Raw genomic sequence first — 21,934 nt, forward strand, 5'->3', positions numbered from 1 at the left:
AGTCCTTCAGTGTTGCAGTACAGCATATTTAATGCTCCTGCGGTGGAATGTTAAATCTTCATTCCTGTGTGGTATAGAATGGCAATGATGTTGCTGGCTGTTGTTTTAAAGTCCTTCAAAGCTTTAATAACAATCTTTTGTTTAAGGTTAACTGGCAGCTTGTCCTCTGTTTATCATAAAGTCACACAATCGTTTACTTCCCAAGCTGCTGCACTTCTTATATCTAGTTCATATGACTTTTTCGTTTGAGCTGTTTTTCTGTCAGTAAGTTCTTTGATCTGCATGTTGCTTTTTCAGTCTAATGGCAATCTTAGCTGAGATCTTAACGAGACATAAAAATGATGGCTGGACACCCACCTGCCTTTGACACGTGGGAAACAAGCTACACTTGCTGATCGTTAACAGGCTTTGGCACACATGAAAGAAGGCTGAAGCCACCCAGACAGTCACAAAAATAGTAAAAAACATAAATTTCGTAGGCTTTCAGTTAATGTAAAAAAGCCAAAAACAAATTTACTGCGATTAGCATATGTTTGGAGGGTTCTGTAATTGTCAGGGTGTCAAAAAAGAAGTATTGCCGTGTTAATCATGTCAGTGACACAAACCCACTATATACTTTGTGAAAAGGGTTAACTTTAAGCAGAACAAATTGTGACTGACTCTGCACTCACTACTAAGACCACTCAGTACTAAGACTCTGTGTACTTTATTTCATGCAGTTACTGTCATGAACCGAAGTTCCACGCACAAGCTGGACCCAGGAGCAGAACACACACACAGAGCGGTATGAGAGAACAAAAAATAAACTTTATTATAACTGAGGGTGTCCCGGGAGGGTAGAAGGGAAAAAACGCACGGAACCAGAAAAACCGAGGGACCGGGAGGTGAATCGCGCAGGAACGCCAAGAGCGGGACTGTGGGAGGCTGAAACAGAAAAAGGAAAAAAGGATTATTGGGGTTTGGGAAAACGGCAGCATACGAAGGGAAGTAGAGTACGCGTCTTACGATGATAGCGGGGCCGAGGGAACCGGAGGGAGGGGTGAGGGTCCGTGAGGAGAAGCTTCAGAAAGGTCGAGGCGGCTGGGGCTGATTTTGATCCAAATTCCGGACAGGCAGGTGGACAGGCTGGTGGCTCAAACACGCCGAGCTGTGATCGCAGAAGGATGACTACGGACTGGCGTGGAGCAGCAGGCTGGGCAGGATTAAATAGTCCACCTGGTGATCGCCCGGGATGGGATGCAGGTGTGGAGTTAGCAGCCACGCCCACGGGAGTGGGCATCCCATCAGCACCTCGGACGCCGGGCCGCGGACCATGACAGTACCCCCCCCTCAAGAGTCGCCCCCAGGCGACTGGCCGGGACCCCGCCTGCGGAGAGAAGCATGGAAAGCAGAGATGAGACGAGGGTCCAGAACGAAGGAGCGCGGGACCCAGAGGCGGTCCTCGGGGCCGTACCCCTCCCAATCCACGAGATATTGCCAGCCGCGCCCGCGCCGGCGCGCATCCAGGATCCGCCGGACCGCATAGGCCGGATGGCCGCCGATGAGCCGGGCGGGAGGAGGGGGCTCGGAAGGAGGGCACAGGGGGCTGAGGCGGACTGGTTTAAGCTGAGACACATGGAACGTGGGGTGCACTCGCCGGGAGGCTGGAAGCCGGAGCCTGACCGCCACCAGGTTGATGACCCGGTCCACCACGTACGGCCCGATGAAACGGGGAGCCAGTTTGCGGGACGTGCCTCGGAGCGGGATATTCCCAGCAGCCAACCAAACCTTCTGGTAGTCAGGGGCTGGGGCACGGCGCCGATCGGCGTAGTGCGCATGTCGTTCCTTCACGCGCAGGAGGGCGCTGCGAACGCTGCGCCATACACGTTGGCAGCGCCGAAGGTGATGTGGAGCTGACGGGACGGAGAGAGTTAAGTCCTCTTCAGGGAAGAGTGGAGGCTGATATCCGAGGGACGCTTCGAAAGGAGAAAGACCGGTGGTGGACGAGGTTAAAGTGTTATGGGCGTACTCCACCCAGGGCAGGTAGGTAACCCAAGAGGAGGGGTTTTGACTAGCCACGCACCTCAGCATAGTCTCCAGCTCCTGATTGAGACGTTCAGTCTGTCCGTTGGATTGTGGGTGGAAGCCGGAGCTTAGGTTGACCTTGGCGCCGAGAGTGGAGCAGAAGGTCTTCCACACCTGTGAGGTGAACTGGGGACCTCGATCGGAGACAATCTCCAAGGGGATTCCGTGGAGCCTGAACACATCAGTAATCAATGTTTGGGCAGTCTCCGTGGCCGAGGGCAGCTTGGCTAGTGGGATGAAGTGAGCGGCCTTAGAAAATCGATCTACAACGGTGAGGATGACACACTTTCCGGAAGAGGTAGGGAGACCGGTAACAAAGTCGAGGGAGATGTGAGACCAGGGCCGGTGGGGTGTAGTGAGCGGGTGGAGCTGACCTGCGGGGCGCTTGGTGGATGACTTATTACGGGCGCAGACGGCACAGGCGGACACATAGTCTCTCACGTCCCTTGTTAGCGTCTTCCACCAAAAATGTCTTTTGAGGAGGTGCGTCGTTCTGCTCACGCCCGGGTGGCACATGAATCGTGCTGTGTGGATCCAGTGGATGACCGCTCCATGGGCGGCAGCAGGAACGAAGCGCCGTCCGGGTGGTCCAGTCCCTGGATCAGGGTCCCCCGGGAGAGCTTGGCGAATGGTCTCCTCAATCTCCCAGGTGAGAGTGCCCACCACGCAGGCGGCGGGTAGGATGGTGGCGGGGGAAGACGCTCCACTGTCAGAGGAGTACTGACGGGAGAGCGCATCGGGCTTGGTGTTCCGCGATCCTGGACGATAGGAGAGCGTGAAGTTGAAGCGGTCGAAGAACAGAGACCAGCGAGCTTGGCGTGGATTCAACCTCTTGGCGGTTCTCAGGTACAGGAGGTTTTTATGGTCCGTCCATATGAGGAAGGGCTGTTCGGCCCCCTCCAGCCAGTGGCGCCATTCCTCTAAAGCGAGTTTAACAGCTAGCAGTTCCCTGTCGCCGATGTCATAATTCTTCTCCGCGGGGGTGAGTCGGCGCGAGAAGAAGGCGCACGGCCGGAGCTTATTTAGAGGCCCAGACCATTGGGAGAGAATCGCTCCCACTCCCGCATCAGACGCGTGAACTTCTACAATAAATTGCTTAGAAGCGTCTGGGTGGGTTAGGATGGGTGTGGACGTAAATAATCGTTTTAACTTAGCGAAGGCTGCGTGGGCCTCAGGGGACCAGGTGAAGGGCACTTTGGGTGAGGTGAGGTGGGTGAGAGGCGCGGCCACCTGGCTGTAGTTCCGAATGAAGCGGCGGTAAAAGTTCGCAAACCCCAGGAAGCTCTGAAGCTTCTTCCGTGACTCCGGAACTGGCCATTCCAACACTGCCTTGACTTTCACCGGGTCGGTCTTCACCTGCCCACCTGCTAGGATGTAGCCCAAGAAGGAGATAGATGAAACGTGGAACTCACATTTCTCCGCCTTGACGTACAACCTGTTTTCGAGCAGCCGTTGTAGCACGCTCCTCACATGGACGTGATGTTCCTCGGGTGTTTTGGAAAAGACCAGAATGTCATCTAGGTATACGAAAACAAACACATTTAGGAAGTCCCGTAACACGTCGTTGACTAGAGCTTGAAAAACCGCCGGGGCGTTAGTTAGCCCAAACGGCATCACCAGATATTCGAAATGCCCCAGTGGGGTGTTGAAGGCGGTCTTCCACTCGTCACCCTCGCGTATCCGAACCAGGTGATAGGCGTTCCGCAGATCCAGCTTGGTGAAGACTGTGGCTTCCTGGAGTGAGTCAAAAATAGAATTAATTAGCGGGAGGGGATATTTATTCTTGACGGTGATGTCGTTTAGACCCCGGTAATCGATGCAGGGGCGAAGCGTCCCGTCCTTTTTTCCCACAAAGAAAAAACCCGCAGCGACGGGGGAGGACGACGGCCTGATACGTCTTGCCGCTAGCGATTCCTGGATGTAATTCTCCATGGTTTCTCTTTCGGGGCGAGACAGGTTATACAGTCTGCTAGAGGGCAGCGAAGCTCCCGGGAGTAAATCAATGGCACAGTCATATGGACGGTGAGGAGGTAGTGAGAGCGCCTCGTCCTTACTGAACACCTGCCGAAGATCGTGATATTCGGGGGGCACGGAAGAGAGGTCTGGTGCGGGTGGCGGGGCTGAGTTCCGTTTCGTTGAGGCGGGGGGAACGGCAGCCCCCAAACAGTTCGCCAGACAGAAAACACTCCAGCTCGCGATTCTCTTTCCGGCCCAATCAATGTGAGGGTTATGTTTCTGTAGCCAGGGGTAACCTAAGATAAGCGGGGTGTCAGGAGCGGGAAAAGTGAAAAAGGAAAGCTGCTCCTGGTGATTTCCTGATGCGACTAACTGTACTGGTGCGGTTTGGTGGGTGATATAAGCAAACACTTGATTATTCAATGTGGACGCAGGGATGGGCGGCTCGAGTGGAGTAAGAGACACCGCTAACTTTTTAGCCAGTCTCTCATCCATAAGGTTCTGTTCCGCCCCGGAGTCCACCAGCGTGGAGCATGTAAAGGTCTGGTTATTAGTCACGAGGGTAACGGACAGTAATAATCGGGGTCTAGTAGTGCTTAAAGTGCTGCCCACCCGTATCCCCGGACTTACCGGTGGGCCGGGTCGTTTGGGCGGACCGGGCAAACAGCGATGCGGTGACCGGGCCTCCCACAGTACAGGCATTCCCCAGCCCGGAATCGGCGTTCCCTCTCCTCCGGAGAAAGCCGACAGCGGCCGATCTGCATGGGTTCGGGCGGGGGAGGCGACGGAGAGCGCGCACACGCAGCCGTGGGCGGGGGCGGAGAAACACGGATCCCGGGGCGCAATACGGAGCCCATAGGCTTAAGCCGCTGCTCGGCATCCCTCTCCCGCAGGCGTCTATCGATCCTACGGGCGAGGGAAGCCAATTCTTCGAAGGATTTAGTTTCCTCGTGAAAAGCTAGTTGGTCCTTCATCTGGTCGGTTAGTGACCGTAAAAAAACCCCACGGAGGGGGCGTCATCCTCTGAGACCGGAGGGGAGAACGTAGCCCGGAACTCCTCCAGGAAATCATCGTAATCGCAATCACGAATGGGGTGAGAGGTTAAGTAGGCCTCAGCCCACGCTAAAGCGCGTCCCCGTAACAAACCCACGAAATAGGAGATCTTAGCTGCATCCGTGGGGAAGGCGTGTGGCATGCGGCTGAAGAACAAGGAGCATTGAAAGAGGAACCCCCCACACAGGTCTAACTCCCCATGGAAGGGCTCCAAAGGCGGGGGCGAAACGCTGCGGAGCACGGGGTCGGGCGGCTTGGTTCGCAGCTGTTCCTGGAGCGATTGGAGCTGCTGATCGTGGCGACCAAGAATAGCGCCCTATTTATTAATAGCGGAGCGGAGTGGATCTGCTGGGTCCATACTGGCCAGTCCGTACTGTCATGAACCGAAGTTCCACGCACAAGCTGGACCCAGGAGCAGAACACACACACACAGCGGTATGAGAGAACAAAAAATAAACTTTATTATAACTGAGGGTGTCCCGGGAGGGTAGAAGGGAAAAAACGCACGGAACCAGAAAAACCGAGGGACCGGGAGGTGAATCGCGCAGGAACGCCGAGAGCGGGACTGTGGGAGGCTGAAACAGAAAAAGGAAAAAAGGATTATTGGGGTGTGGGAAAACGGCAGCATACGAAGGGAAGTAGAGTACGCGTCTTACGATGATAGCGGGGCCGAGGGAACCAGAGGGAGGGGTGAGGGTCCGTGAGGAGAAGCTTCAGAAAGGTCGAGGCGGCTGGGGCTGATTTTGATCCAAATTCCGGACAGGCAGGTGGACAGGCTGGTGGCTCAAACACGCCGAGCTGTGATCGCAGAAGGACGACTACGGACTGGCGTGGAGCAGCAGGCTGGGCAGGATTAAATAGTCCACCTGGTGATCGCCCGGGATGGGATGCAGGTGTGGAGTTAGCAGCCACGCCCACGGGAGTGGGCATCCCATCAGCACCTCGGACGCCGGGCCCCGGACCATGACAGTTACCAAGTCTTCTGCAGACTTGGTGACACTTCCAGCACTTGCCAAACTGTTGGCTGTGCAATGAAGAATACCAAATGAGTTGCTTAAAGGCTCTGGAGTTCCCCAGCTCAATTCATGGACCAGTCTTAGAGAGCAGACTGAGTACTTCTACCTTGCGAATATTGTTCGACCACATTAACATTCTGTATATTGGCAAGCTGACTCTCAAGTGACATCGTTTTGGTTAAAAATTCATGATCACTGCAGTGATCGGGCTACATGTGGTGTGTGCGACTATAAAGAAAAATCGAAGATTAAATAGAGGGGTAGGAAATTTACAGCAGACTTTCAATGTATTAAAGCACATACACACAACACACACACACACACACACACACACACACACAAATATCTGCATGTTTCTCATTGAACTGCTTAAAAAAAGGGAAAATAAAACTGAGGCAATAATATATTATATGTTTTAAATCAGGATCAAATCAATGCATGTCCATTGGTTTGGTATTGGGGTAGTCAAAGCTTGACCATTTCCTTGCAATGTCCTTCTTACATGCCAGAAAGATAGATATCTTACTTTTGAAATATTTCAACTGGTGTCAGTTCCAGGTACATCAACCCACCTTTTTTTTTATTTTGTCTTTTTTTTTTTTTTTTTTTTTACTATAGAGTAGTCTCTAATGCATGAATAACTATATCCCAAAAATGGGTGAATCTTTGCACAAGCACAAAACATGTGGAAGTGGTCAGCAACCATGTCTCCACACATTCTCTAGTAGTGTCCTTGTGACCCAAATAGTTTATTTTTAATACATAAGGGGAAAACAAACCGAATAAGGTTTTTTTTTCAACCAAATGTCTGACAGCTTGTAGAATTAATAGATGTTTGTTGTGTTGCGTACTTGGATTACCAACCACTTTGATAGTTTGGTGTGTAATTCTGTTTGACAATGAATATAAAATCGCTATTGTGAAAACAGGCCTATAGCCTTGAAACAACTGTCACGACCGAGAGGTCAGACCAGGTGCAAGCACTCAAAGTGCAGACACAGACAGACTCACAAGTAGATGTGAAAACAGTGCTTGATTTACAGCGTGAAACAAGACTTTAAGGTGACAACTATAAACTGTGAACTATGAGACTAAACCTGAAACGAGAAGCCTAATCTGTGAACTAATGTTAAATTCAAAAGTCCATGAAACTGGTCCAAGGGGGGTAAAGGGGGCTGTGGCGCGGGCGGAGAAGTGCAGAGTCACTAGAATGAGAGGAGACAGGGAGTCAGCTGGTTTCCCGTGGTTAACGGTAAGTATGATGGGAAATGTTCCTAATGGCTTACACGTTGCAGGTGAAGTATGGCGTGGAAGGAGGGCAGTCCAAAGGTCCGGGTGAGGTTTCAGTCCTGGGTGAATCCAAGATGTACAATGTACTGCTCCAGAAGCTGTGGCAGGGAGGCAGGCAGGTGGAGTGCAGAAAGGAAGTGAGAGTAACCAGACTGCGTGATTGCAGGAAGCGTCCAAAATGAAGGTGAGTATTGTCCAAAAGAGCAACGTGATAACCAGGCAGGTTACTAAAACAGAGAAAACACAATAAGCGAAAATACTGAGGAAATCACAAGTGAGCTTGGCAGCCTAACACTAAAACTGGTTAGCTGTAGATCTGGCGGAGAAATGTTGAGTGTGCTGGTCTTAAATACCGTAGACTGATCGCAGACAGGTGAGATGGAGAATGGAGACTCTGCCCAGAGTTGGAGCCCTGCTCTATGGAAAAACATCACACTCATCTGGACCATGACAACAACCTTTAAGAGCATTTCCTGATCATAAAATCTATAAATTGTAAGTAAAGAAAAGTTCATTATTTTATTATTTAAATTCCTTTTTTATTTTAGTTGAAATATTTAAAGTTTGTTTTCCTCAAATACAAATAGCTGTCATCCTCTTCCCACATAATATTGAAAATGTATTACCTGTCTTTGCTGGTTCAAACATGGGAGACTGTGAGGGCTATGCTGAAAGTCTGCTGCCACCTTCTTGTTTGTATTTCTTCATTATTTCATAATATTTCATAGTTTCATATTTTCATAGTTATTCCTAAGATAGAACTATCCCCCTGAACTATCCCTGAGTCTAGCTTGGAGTTGGATGTTGGATTTTAGCTAGATTTTATTCCATATGTTTCCTTTTGACTTGATACCCGGCAGTATACCAATATACCATGCACTGCATCTAAGCAGCATAATATTCTTTTAGGTTGGCCAGACCTCCTTTTTGCTTCCCAATAGTTATGCATTTTATCCTGCCAAAATGAGCCATGATATCTGTCTATCTCATGAAGAGAACTGTGACTCTGAAATTGTATCAGGTAATGTAAGAAAACGATATAACAGCCTTGGCGAAACATTCATCTTTATCACCTCTATTTCAGATCTGAAGTGCTCTGTTAACCAACTCTTGTTAACCATTTTGTTAATTATTTTTAAAGCTTGTTTAAAACGTTGCAAATCATATCAAAGCATCTGGATCAAGATATGTTATATATTTTCCCAGATATTTTATAGACTCTGCACTTTAGTTTTTATTTTTTATATTTCCCGTAATGTGTCTAGACATTATATAATTAATACAGAGTACCTTTGTTTTTCTGATATTTAATTTATTGCATGATACCTTTCCAAAGATTCATCAGGATTTTGAAGCCAGATAATTACATTGTCTGTGAAAAGGCTTATTTTATATTGTCCCTCTGCTACAGTCATGCTTTTTAAATCACTCTTCTCTCTGATATTTTGCGCCAACGGTCCTATAAGCTAGAAAAAAAAGGGGGTTGGGCTAAGGCAGCATCCCTGGGGTGCGCCTCTACAGAATCTAAAACTTTGATGCCAATTAATCCTTAATCATGCAGTTGGTTAAATTTATAAAGCTTGTATACATGTAATAAATTGATTATTAAATCCCATCCTTTCCAACATTCAAAACAGAAAAGGCCAGCTGACCCAACTAAGTGCTTTTTCACTCTTGTCACTTTTTTAATGAATACTGTTTGATTCTCATCCATGAGATCAACTAGGAATTGTTCAATCTTTTACCAAATTATAGAAGTAAATATTTTATAATCTACATTTAATATTGAGATTGGCCGATAAGACTCACAATTTTCCCTGTTCTTGCCTTCTTTTGGGATCAGAGGTATTGCTGCTTCTTTCCACGAGGGTGGTATTTTATTATTACTCAGTGTCCAATTTCAAAGATTCCAATAAAAGAAGGCCATTGAGCAATTTGTACCACACACTGAGCATAGACATTCATTATTCTTCAGATTATTGGTAAGTGAGTCTAATTCTGTTCTTTAGTTTGGGGCATTCAATTTATATTTTACCTGCAGAGGTCAGATTCAACTTGGAAAAAAGTTAATCATTTAATTATCATTAACTATCTCAGTCCTTAAACTATATTTTCTATTTACTCTGGTTTATAAGTTATTTTTACTCAAAAAACTTCTAATCCTAGTTTTTAACTTGTTGAGCTCTCAAATGTCTCATTTTTGTTGTTTTAGGGCACAATTCGTAGAAAATGTGTTTTATAATTCTTAATTTCTTTTCTAATTCTTTAGATGTTATCTTTAGATAACATTTAACAAACTGATTTTGAAATGATTAAATATTAACATTAAAGTTTAGAAATAAGAAATGTGCCTCAGGGAAGAAAAAAAACCCCACATAATTGAGCTTCCTAGTGTGAGGTAAAACTTGGTCCCCTTGGTTGGCTCTGTTGGTGGGTCAAAGGTTAACCTCTCAGTATAGACGGGCCCTGTTAAATCCATCCATCCATCCATCCATCCATCTTCATCCGCTTTATCCGAGGCCGGGTCGCGGGGCAGCTCCGGGGCCTCCTCCCGGTGGGACATGCCTGGAACACCTCACCCAGGAGGCGCCCAGGGGGCATCCTTGTCAGATGCCCGAACCACCTCAGCTGGCTCCTTTCGATGTGGAGCAGCAGCTGCTCTACTCTGAGCCCCTCCCGGATGGCCGAACTTCCCACCCTATCTCTAAGGGAGAGGCCAGCCACCCTTCGGAGGAAGCTCATTTCTGCCGCTGCCCTGTTAAATGTATGATATATTTTTAGAAAAGGAAATCCAGAGGTGAGTAAGTGACGGGCAGGTGAGTAAGTGACGGAAGTGACGGACAAGGTAAGCGACTCATGTTGTAACTGACGTCAGACGCCGGAGATTTTGGCGGAAAATTAAAGCAAATGGTAGTTTAGATTTGAACAAATTCATTTAAGCTTCAGCATTACCAAATACACTTATCAATTGTCTTATAACTAACACTATTTGTCTAAATAATCTCCAACACCCTGGAGAACAACGAGGAGAGTTTAGAGACTCTCCAAGATTACATCGATCAGTGCTTTCAGGATCTCGTGATGAAGAAGACCCCGTGTGCAGCTTCCCCGGCCAAAGCTGAGACGCCGTCGTCGAAAAGACAACGCCCGGCAGATTCCCCCGGCTCAACATCGCCAGCCGGCAAAGATATTGCCGACATATTGGAGTCAATCGACAAGCGATTGTCCAGTTTCGACGCAAGGCTGTCCTTGGTGGAGATTCTTCACCGAGAATTTAAATGCTTGCGAGAATCCCTGGAGTACAGCCAGCAGCAGGTGGAAACGCTTGCTGCTGAAAATGCCACGCTAAGGGAGTCGGTGAAATGTCTCACAGATAATGTTACCCAGCTCAATAGAGAAAATAAAAAAATAAAAGAAACAGTTATCGATCTACAAACTCGTAGCATGCGTGATAATCTGGTATTTTCTGGTATTCCAGAAGCCGCTGGAGAGGACGTGGAGACCACGGTAAAAAGCTTCATCAAAACCCACCTGAAGCTGCCGGAGGACACTGTGAAGAACATCGTCTTCGATCGGGTACATCGCCTCGGCCCCATTCGGGCTACGGCCGGGAGACCACGTCCTATCGTGGCCAAATTCGGCCACTTCAAACAAAAGCAACATGTGAAAAGCCGCGGCAGGGAATTAAAAGGAACGGACTTCAGCGTGAACGACCAGTTCCCCAAAGAGATCTTGGAACGACGCAGGGTCCTCTTCCCAATCCGACGCGGCTTCATCCAGAAGGGCTCCCGCGCTGTCATCGCTGTGGACCAGCTGTAGGTGGACGGACAGCTCCACCACGACCCCAACATCACTCCGTGGCTGTATTAACCTCACACCAGATAAGAATCAGCTACACCATTTCCCTATCCACTCACACTAACTTGCATTAACATCTGTTTAACTTACCAGTATCAAATCGCATCTTAAAGTGTGATTTCATAGCAGAATTAACACCGTCACTCTCCGTCAGGGATTTAATTGGAATGTTTACGTTTTGTTTCTGTTTTTTTTTTTTCTTCTCGTTTCTTTTTTTTTTTTTTCCTCCTCTCTTTTCCCCCTCTTGGTTTTATGCTGCTCACCCCTGTCCTTGGTTTCTTTCTTTATTCCTTTCACTGCCTCGATCAGCTTCTTCGACACTCATCCACAAACATCCTTTATTTCGACACATACGCACCATGCGCTCAACGGCAGCACATTTACATCAGTCAGACAGCGCACACAGTCATATAAGATACACACACACTTAAGCCAAGCCTACTCATATTAGTAACTATGCATACACAAAGTCAGACTCAGGGAGCATCTCGCCACACATTTTTTCTCTCTCTCCTTCTCTTTATTTATGAACAAGTGATGTATTCTCTCCACCTGTCTAAGCGACGCACACAGCATACATCCCTAGTTATACACAAACATCTATGGGTACACTGAGGTTCATTACATGGAATATAAATGGAGCTGGCTCCAGAGAAAAGAGGCTAAAAATATTTAACCAACTCAAAAAACTACAGGCAGATGTTGTCCTATTACAAGAGACCCACAGACCTCTTAGAGGTTCGAATGAACTTAAAACACCTGAGTTTCCTAATGTGTTCTCAGCTTGTTATAATTCTAGACAAAGGGGAGCAGCAATTTTAATACATAAAAATATTAATTTCACAGTACTCGATACAGTTATAGATCCAGAGGGCAGATTCTTAATCATTAAACTATCTATACGTGATAAAAAGCTATGTATTGCAAGTGTATATGGTCCAAATGTTGATGATCCCTCATTCTTTCACGGTTTTTTCAGTGCACTCTCTGAACACTTAGATGGCACACTTGTTCTTGGAGGTAACCTCAACCTTGGACTAAATGAAGACATGGATAGGCTCAATACAGCGGGAACTCAGCGTAATTGGCAGTCCACAAATATAATCAAACAGTATATGAGCGACTTTGGTCTTTGCGATGCATGGCGCTCCCTTCACCCCACCAGTAAGGAATATACTTTTTTCTCACATGTCCATCACTCCTACTCTCGTCTGGATTATTTTTTGGTCAGCAGCTCACTGCTGAACGACATTTCAGACACTGAGATTCACCCTATAGCTGTCAGCGATCATGGTCCTGTATCTTTAACACTAATGCACAAGAATAATACTACGCCAAGAAAAAACTGGAGATTTAATATATCACTACTTAAAGATGAAGACTTTATTAAATATTTTAAAAAAGAGTGGACTTCATATTTGAACTATAATGACACTCCCGAAACATCAGCTTCTGTTCTATGGGAAGCAGGGAAAGCTGTGATGAGAGGTAAAATAATTTCTTTCTCATCACATAAAAAGAAAAAAGAAAACAAAAATATTCAGGAATTAGAAAAAAACATCAAATCACTAGAAGAAGCCTACGCGTCCCACCAAGATCAGGAAACATTGAACAAAATACGCAAAACAAAACTAGAATTAAATGAGATAATTGATAAAAAAACAAAATTCTTAGTACAAAGACTACGCCTACAAAATTATGAACATGGTAATAAATCCGGTCAATTTCTAGCAAACCAGCTAAAAATAAATAAAGAAAAAACAACTATATGTGCTGTTCAAGATTCATCTGGGAACACAATATATGATCCGATACAAATAAACAACATTTTCAGGGATTTCTATAAAACGTTGTATTCACCACAAATAAACCCATCTAAAAAAGAAATTGATCAGTTTTTGGACAACATAACTCTTCCAAAATTATTGGACACTCAAGCAATGGCACTGGATTCACCACTGACACCAGGTGAACTCCAGGAAGCCCTGATAAGTATGCCCAATAATAAGGCTCCAGGTCCAGATGGCTTTCCTGCAGAATTCTACAAAGAATTCTGGTCGATTCTAGCACCAGTTTTCTACAGAACGTTGTTGGAAATTAAAGAAAAGGGCAGACTTCCATCAAATATGAATTCTGCAAACATTAATCTCCTGCTAAAACCAGGCAAAGACCCTGTATATCCCTCAAGCTATCGTCCAATATCCCTTATAAATGTAGACCTTAAAATAATCTGCAAAGCTCTCTCAAAGAGACTGGAGAAAATAACCCCCCTCTTAATTCATCCTGACCAAACTGGTTTCATAAAAGGTAGGCACTCATCAACAAATACACGTAGATTACTTAATTTGATAGACTACTCATACAGTAAAAACCTAGAAACTACAATATTCTCTTTAGACGCAGAAAAAGCATTTGACAGAGTTAACTGGAAATTTCTATTTGCAACTTTACACAAATTTGGTTTTGGATCTTCTTTCATAAACTGGTTAAAAATATTATATAATTCCCCAACAGCTTGTGTTAGAACAAATGACCAGACATCCTCCAGCTTCTGTCTCTTGAGGGGCACCAGGCAGGGATGCCCACTCTCCCCTTCACTGTTTGCAATTTTTATTGAACCACTAGCAGCAGCAATTAGACAGAATTCAGTAATTAAGGGCATAAAATGCAAGAACGTGGAACATAAAATCAGCCTTTATGCGGATGATGTGTTACTCTTTCTCCAAAATTCACAAACCAATATCTCTGGGGTGATTGAATTGATAAACTCTTTTGCAAGAATATCAGATTACTCAATTAACTGGTCAAAATCTACAGTCCTACCGATTAATTGCTCCTTCCATAATTCCTCTTCTACACCACTGCAATCGGGAAATATAAAATATTTAGGTATTAATGTTTCTCCCAAGCTTGCAGATCTAACTAAATTAAACCATACTTTAATTATCTAAATTAAACCATACTTTTAAAGAAGGTAGAAGATGATCTGGCTAGATGGAAATGTCTACCCATATCACTCATGGGAAGGGTTGCCGCTATAAAAATGATGGTCTTACCAAAAATAAATTATTTATTCTCAATGATCCCAACTAAACCGCCACAAGATTGGTTCAGATCTCTAGATTCATGTATGTCCAAATTCCTTTGGAAAAATAAACCCCCACGTATAAGCTTAAAAACACTACAAAAGACCAAGGATAAAGGAGGACTAGAACTGCCTAACTTTCAGCACTACTTCTTAGCCAACAGGCTTCAGTTTATCTCAGGATGGCTAAAACACACCCTCTTAGATGAACCTTGGCTAGATGTAGAACAAGCACTCTGCAATAATCTAGAGATCTCAGACCTACCATTTATCAGCTCAAACATCCAACGACATGAATGCTTTAAAAGCATCAACATCAGCTCTTCTCTGACAGCATGGTGGGAGTTTCTAAAATTGACGGCGTCTTCATTAATCCCATGCAAACGTACACCTATCTGGAACAACCCTGACATATTACAAAACAATAATATGATAAACTTTTCAGATTGGAGTGATAAAGGAATCAAATATTTAGAACATATACTAGAAGGAACAGAATTTATTTCATTTGACGGACTAGTTACACAATATGGGATCAACAAGAAAAGATTTTTAGAATATCAACAAATTAAATCCATAGTAAAAAAGAAATTTAAACCGGGTCAAGTTGAACTACAAACACCACCAAGTGTGGTTCAATTTCTTACTCTTAAACCCCCCAAATTACTATCCAAAATATACAGAATGCTTTCTAAAACAGATGAATCAATATCACTTCCTATTGCAAAATGGGAAGCGGATTTATCAGTTAACTTAGACCTAAACTTCTGGTCTCAGATTTGCTTAAAAACCTTTCATCTAATTAGAAATCCCAGTCTTCAATTAATTCAATACAAAATATTACATAGAGTGCACTATACAGGTCATCGGATGTTCAAGATGGGCTTTACGTCTACCAACAACTGCTCACACTGCCAAACCAATTCACCGGACAATTATATCCACGCTCTTTGGTTCTGTCCACCAGTTCAGAAGTTTTGGCGCGAGATATGTGAAGACTTATCGAAGTGTCTGAAATGTAACATTCCAACTTCCCCCTTAGTGTGTTTGTTGGGCAGCTTAGATAATGTCACTTCAGAAAAGAATATCGCCCATATGGTTTTCACTGCCCTATGCATAGCCAAGAAAACAGTCCTCATGAACTGGAAAAATAAAAATAATCTTAATTCTAACCAATATAGAAATTATCTATTAGTTTACATTAGTCTTGATACAGCCTCTGCCACCACATCAGATCAATTGCTCTGGGCTCCTTTGATCAGCTCCATCACCTAGTGGGGGTGGGGGGTCATAGTTTGGTCCCGCCTTCACTGTTGTGATTGGTGTGGGGGTAGGGACAGGCTTAGGGCGTCGGGGGGTTCCCCGGAGGCATCTTCCTTGGGGGGCTCAACCCGGGGTAGCGGTCATGTCCGGTTAGGGGCTCTGTTGGCTCTCCGGTGACTGTTTCCTCGCGGCTGCGTGCAGCGGGGCTAGGGGAGGGTCTGTGCTGACGGACGTGGGTTACTGACCTGGTAGCCTGGCTGCCCCTGGGTGGGTCCGGGATGGGCGTGAGGTTCTGGGGGCGCTCCGTCTCTGGGCTGGGACCCGGACCGGGCCTTGGGGGCTTGGGTCCTGGTTGGTGTGTTGCCGGGGTTGTGGGCGGGTGGGTGCATGGGGGCCCAGCCCTGGAGCAGGGTGCCGCCGGTGCGTCGAGCCACCTGGGGGGCTCTTCAACTGGTGGGGGAGATTGTCACATCTTGCAGGAGCTTTCCTCTCCTCAGGAGCTGCCTCTGCAGGAGGGGGAGATACAGGAGAGGTGGAGGAAGATCTCAGCCTGGGTGTTTATTGTCTTATGTAGTCTGGAAGATGAGTGGATGGTGGTGGGTGCAGTTTTCTCTGTGGTGGGGTTGGGTGGACTGTCCCGGGCTCTGTGGGGCCGGGCGGCGCTGCTCTACTGGGCCCGGTCTGGATGGGCCTGGGCCCCCTTTCCCTGGCGGGTCGCGGAGTATGGGGGTGCCTACTGGGGTCAGCGGGGGAGCTGGCCCCAGGGAGGGGTCACTTGCCCCTCCCTTCCTTCCCTCCCCATCTCCAGCTGCCTCCCTCTTCCCGCTCCACCACAACCACCCACACATGCAGGGCCTTGGAGTAGGGGTATGTCACCAGGGTGCAGAGGAGGCTACCCCCCCCCCTCTGTCCCCTTCTGGCTGCCTCTGCCTCAATTTTATCCCACAACTTAGACATTCACATTACTCACACTCTCATTACACATACATATAGGATCTTGGGGGTGGGCACGATACACGGAGTCCAAAGTACCATCAGGGTGTACACCCCACCCCTGGCATCGTTGCCCACCTCTCAATTTTAAATACACGTAGACATTGAGGGCTAGCAGGAGGGACCATGCGCTTACCTGCTGCTCTCTGGCAGGTAGCTCCAAGCCCTCCTGGGTTTTAAATGCACCTTAGAACACACATGCATCAACATTACAATGAGCGGGTGGAGGGAGGTTCGGAGTCTTCTCTCACCCCCGTTCTCTGCGACCTGCTGGAGCAGGGGGGCTAGGACTAGGAGGAGGAGTTGGCCGTCCGACTGCGGTCTGGAGTGTGGAGCCTTCCTGCTGCTGCGGAGTCGGGGCGGTCTGCCTCCCCCCACCGCAGGGAAAAGGGAAACACCACCTGGGTCTGGGTGCAGTTCCCCCCTCCAGGGGCGGGGGCACCTAGACCCGGTTTGTAGAGTACGCTTGGGGAGTGTGATCGTGTGTGCAACGTCTCTTTATGTCTGTCTCCACGTTGGTTGAGTGTGGAGTAAGTGCATATGAGAGCATGAGGGTGGGAATGGATGTTTGTATCTGTGTGTGCCTGTATGTCTGTGTCTATATGTCAGGTTGGGTGTCAGGCGCCACCTCTCTGGGGACATCTCAGGCCCTCCAAGGTTTGGAGGCCTATCTCCCCCTACCACCACTTCCCCTGCCAGTGGCGGACCCCCTCAGACATCGGTGCGTTGGTGGTTCTTTGTGTCCGGGGATGGGCGTCCAGGTACACACCGGCTCACTCCTTGGCGGCCGCTTATCGGGGCCTGGAGCCTGGGGCTCGCTCGGGCCACTTCGGAGGTGGGGTGCCCCCGGCCTCTCGGCCTGGGGCTCGGTCACTCAGGCGCAGCTGGCTGCCGGCGGAGCTCACGGGCGCGTCACTGCAACTCCCCCTGGCTTCTGCTCCGCGGCTGCTGAGTGAGCCCTCATCTGGGACTCTCCTCAGCTCTTTCCGGGACAGTGGCGCAGCTGCCCCTCTGTTGGTCTTCCTTGGTCTCTTGTGTTCTGGGGGCCTCTGGATGTCTGGAGTTTTGATCTCCTCCACACCTGCTTCACGCCCTGGAGGACGGGGCTGTGGCCCCCCCACACCCTCTAGCAGATTATTACATGAAGGAACCTTTTAAAAAAACAAAAAACAAGCGCGTCCATGCTCACAGGTGTACACACGGGTGATCACACCCACAAACTACACCCTTTTTGGCTCCTACCTCAAAGCACACTGTGTTCTGTTGATCTTATGTGCTGCACAATAATGTTTAACATTTAGTATTTACTGTCATATTCCCATATATCATTGTGATGTTGTTTATTCTATTACTCTTGTTCTCTTCTGCTTGCTTTCTTTTTTCTTTCTCAGCAGGTGATCCAGGTGATTGATATATGCATTTTTTTTTCTCTGCCCGTTCTGTTGGTTTTTGTCTTTTGCCCTTCTCCCCCGTCCCTCTTCTCAGCTGTTTCTCTTTCCCTCTTTCTTTCTCCCCTTCTTTCCCCCAGTCAAGTCTGTCCCGTATTCAGTAAGTGAAAATAAAATAAACAATAAAAGGTGAATCAAATGGACCATTACGGCAAGGCTGGGATGGTCAGTTTGGTAAAGTAAATCCGATGGGCATCTTTCCAGGCCTTTAGACAATAATTCTGATGGCAAAAGAACCAAACCAAAGAAAAATGTCACAAGCATGTGGGAGCCACACAAACTAGATGCTAGTTGCTGCTATAACATTTTATCAAATCTGACTCACCACAAAAGTTTCCACTTTGATTGATGGAGGGCTGGATACAAAGACATCCCTTCACCCCTAACACTTTACACTGGCAATATTAGTATAGTTTTCAGCAAGGATTTTTTTTTCCATTGAGATATGATGTGTTTTTAAAGAGTTCCTCTAATTGTTTTGAGCAGTGTATATTTATCTGGCTGACTAACAAGTGCTAGTTTTGGCACTGCTTGAAGACAACTATTTTGGGAATGGCACTCAAGGAACACCTGTGAACAGGAGGCATGTGTCAGATCGCATAAATCAGGGCACCTGTAACACAGGTAGCTGACCCAGCAATTTCAACTTTGTTCCAAAGGTCAGTGCCAGGTACCTAAGGAAAATATTTTTTCCACCTCACCAAGATGGCCAGATTAAACTCCCACCTTGGATTTACTCTGAAACAAGTGCAATCTTCTGTTTTTGGTTACTTATAGAACCTAGTTGCATATGTTTGAAAAACAATCTGCAGGGTGCTCCGTCTTCTGTTTCATGTCCATCCGAAAGCTGAGAAGCCATTTCCTGTCAAAAATGAGAGCAGCTCTCTGTCAGCTGGTGTAAATGTGAAATAACGACTAGTTCACACCCTCTCTGCTCCCTCTCTTTATCACCTTCCTTCCTCCCTTACTTCATTTCACATGGTGGGACTATGAGAGCGTACAATCTGTTGTCAAATTACCAGGATTGAGCAACCTTTCCTGACCTCGCCTTAGCCTTTTCATTTCCTGTCCTACTCTCTCTAAACATTTTTTTCTTACTTCTTCTTTTTCTCTGCTGCACTTTGCTCTCTAATTTGTCTTCTCCATAATACACACGAAATCACACATAACACACAACAAAGAATAAATGAAACACAAATGTTTGGATTGATTAAAATGTGTAACCAATGGCTCATGGTTTTAAATCCGCTTCCATAAAATGACATCCCATACATCATTTTCTGCAAACAGCTGAATCACTATGATACTAAACCAAATCACTTTGTTTTGGTAGGTTAGATGTAAGTTAGAAAACTTGTTGTGAATCAAAAGAGTAGAGTCTTTTGGGGGGGGGGGGGGGGGGGGGGGTTGCTTTAGATTCAACGTTTCTTGAATCTTTCGGTTTAACCTTCCTCAAAAGCTAATCAAAACTGACTCTTGAGGAAACAACCCGAGTGAATTACAGCTTAAAGTCTTCAGTTCAGTCACATCTTAATTTGTTTCATTTCATATTTACTGTGGTAGTGTACAGAAAGAAGGTTAAAGTTACAAAAATTGTCATTGTCCAAACTCAGCTTCAGATACCAGATACCAGCCCTGGCATGTTGTTAAGCAAGTGATATGTGAAAGATTTCTCTTCTGGACAGAAATCTTGGATGTCATTCCTGGGATCTGTTAAAGCCACAAGCCCAGTATAGAGGCCACTGGCCTGAGTGCTCCAATTACCACAGAGATTATGTTGCTGTAACCCTCCACATCTCCCTGAGCTCCTTGGTATTTCTCAGCCTTCTCATGTTCCGTCTTCCTGATGTTGCTATTATGTCCGCTTGGTTTTCCATCTCCAGTTTGTCTGTCTGTATCTGAAAGTCCCATAAGATCTTAGCTCGGTCATTCTTAACAACTCTGGGGAGTGTATCCCATACTCGGCACAGATGTTCCTGTATACCATGTCAAACACTTGGTAATAGCATTCCATGTATACCCTGCCTGCTAGCATTTTACACCCTGCTATTACATGATGAATTTTCTCAGTGACATGTTTTGCATTTCCTGCACCTAGAAAAGAAAAGAGAGGGGCTGAGCTGTCAACTGATCACCACCTGGTGGCGAGTTGGATCAGGTGGCGGGGGAGGACGCTGGACAGACCTGGTGCACCTAAACGTGTAGTGAGGGTGTGCTGGGAACATCTAGCAGAGGCCCCAGTCCGCGAGATCTTCAACGCACACCTCCGGCAGAGCTTCAACAGCATTCCGAGGGAGACTGGGGACATTGAGTCCGAATGGACCATGTTCAGCGTCTCCATTGCCGAAGCTGCTGCATTGAGCTGCGGCCGCAAGGTGGTTGGTGCCTGTCGTGGTGGTAATCCCCGAACCAAATGGTGGACACCAGAGGTGAAGGGAGCCACCAGGCTGAAGAAGGAGTCCTATCGGGCTTGGTTAGCCTGTGGGACTCCGGAGGCAGCCGACAGGTATCGACAGGCCAAGCGGAATGCGGCTCGGGCAGTGGTTGAAGCAAAAACTCGGGTGTGGGAGGAGTTCGGAGAGGCCATGGAAAAAGACTTTCGGACTGCCTCGAAGAGATTCTGGCAAACCGTCAGGCGTCTCAGGAGGGGAAAGCGGTGCTCTACCTGCACTGTGTATAGTGCTGGCGGAGCGCTGCTGACGTCGACTGAGAAAATTGTCAGGCGGTGGAAGGAATACTTCGAGGACCTCCTTAATCCCACTGACACGTCTTCCGAGGAGGAAGCAGAGTCTGGGGATGAGGGGAATGACCCACCAATTTCCAGGGGCAAGGTCACTGAGGCAGTTAAACAACTCCTTGGTGGCAGAGCCCCTGGTGTTGATGAGGTCCGCCCCGAGTTCCTGAAGGCTCTGGACGTTGTAGGGCTGTCCTGGTTGACATGCCTCTGCAATGTTGTGTGGAGATCAGGGGCAGTACCTGTGGACTGGCAGACCGGGGTGGTGGTCCCCATCTTTAAGAAGGGGGACCGGAGGGTGTGTTCCAACTACAGGGGGATCACACTCCTCAGCCTCCCTGGGAAAGTCTATGCCAGGGTGCTGGAAAGGAGAGTTCGTCCGCTAGTAGAACCTCGGATACAGGAGGAACAATGCGGTTTTCGTCCTGGTCGCGGAACACTGGACCAGCTCTTTATCCTCTCCAGGATACTTGAGGGTGCATGGGAGTTTGCCCAACCAGTGTACATGTGTTTTGTGGACTTGCAGAAGGCATTCGACCGTGTCCCTTGGGGTGTCCTGTGGGAGGTGTTGCGGGAGTATGGGGTGTCTGGCCCATTGCTACGGGCCATTTGATCCCTATACAACCGTTGCAAGAGCTTGGTTCGCATTGCCGGCAATAAGTCGGACTCGTTACCGGTGGGTGATGGGCTCCGCCAGGGCTGCCCTTTGTCTCCGGTTCTGTTCATAATTTTTATGGACAGGAATTCGAGGCGCAGCCAAGTGGCGGAGGGCTTTCGCTTTGGTGGCCTCAGAATCTCATCTCTGATTTTTGCGGATGATGTGGTTCTGTTGGCTTCATCGGGTGAGGGCCTCCAGCTCGCCCTGGAACGGTTCGCAGCCGAGTGTGAAGCAGCGAGAATGAGGATCAGCACCTCCAAATCCGAGGCCATGGTTCTCAGCCGGAAAAGGGTGGAGTGCCCACTCCGGGTCGGGGATGAGTTCCTGCCCCAAGTGGAGGAGTTCAAGTATCTCGGGGTCTTGTTCGCGAGTGATGGGAGAAGGGAGCCGGAGATCGACAGACGGATTGGGGCTGCAGCTGCAGTAATGCAGACGCTGCACCGGTCCATCGTGGTGAAGAGGGAGCTGAGTGTAAAAGCGAAGCTCTCAATTTACCGGTCGATCTACGTCCCTACC

Source organism: Aulonocara sp. 'chitande type north' Nkhata Bay, linkage group LG2 (assembly GCF_057382095.1).
Source record: "Aulonocara sp. 'chitande type north' Nkhata Bay isolate Kocher_YH1m ecotype deep benthic linkage group LG2, A_spYH_male_GT1.1, whole genome shotgun sequence".
NCBI lineage: Eukaryota > Metazoa > Chordata > Actinopteri > Cichliformes > Cichlidae > Aulonocara > Aulonocara sp. 'chitande type north' Nkhata Bay.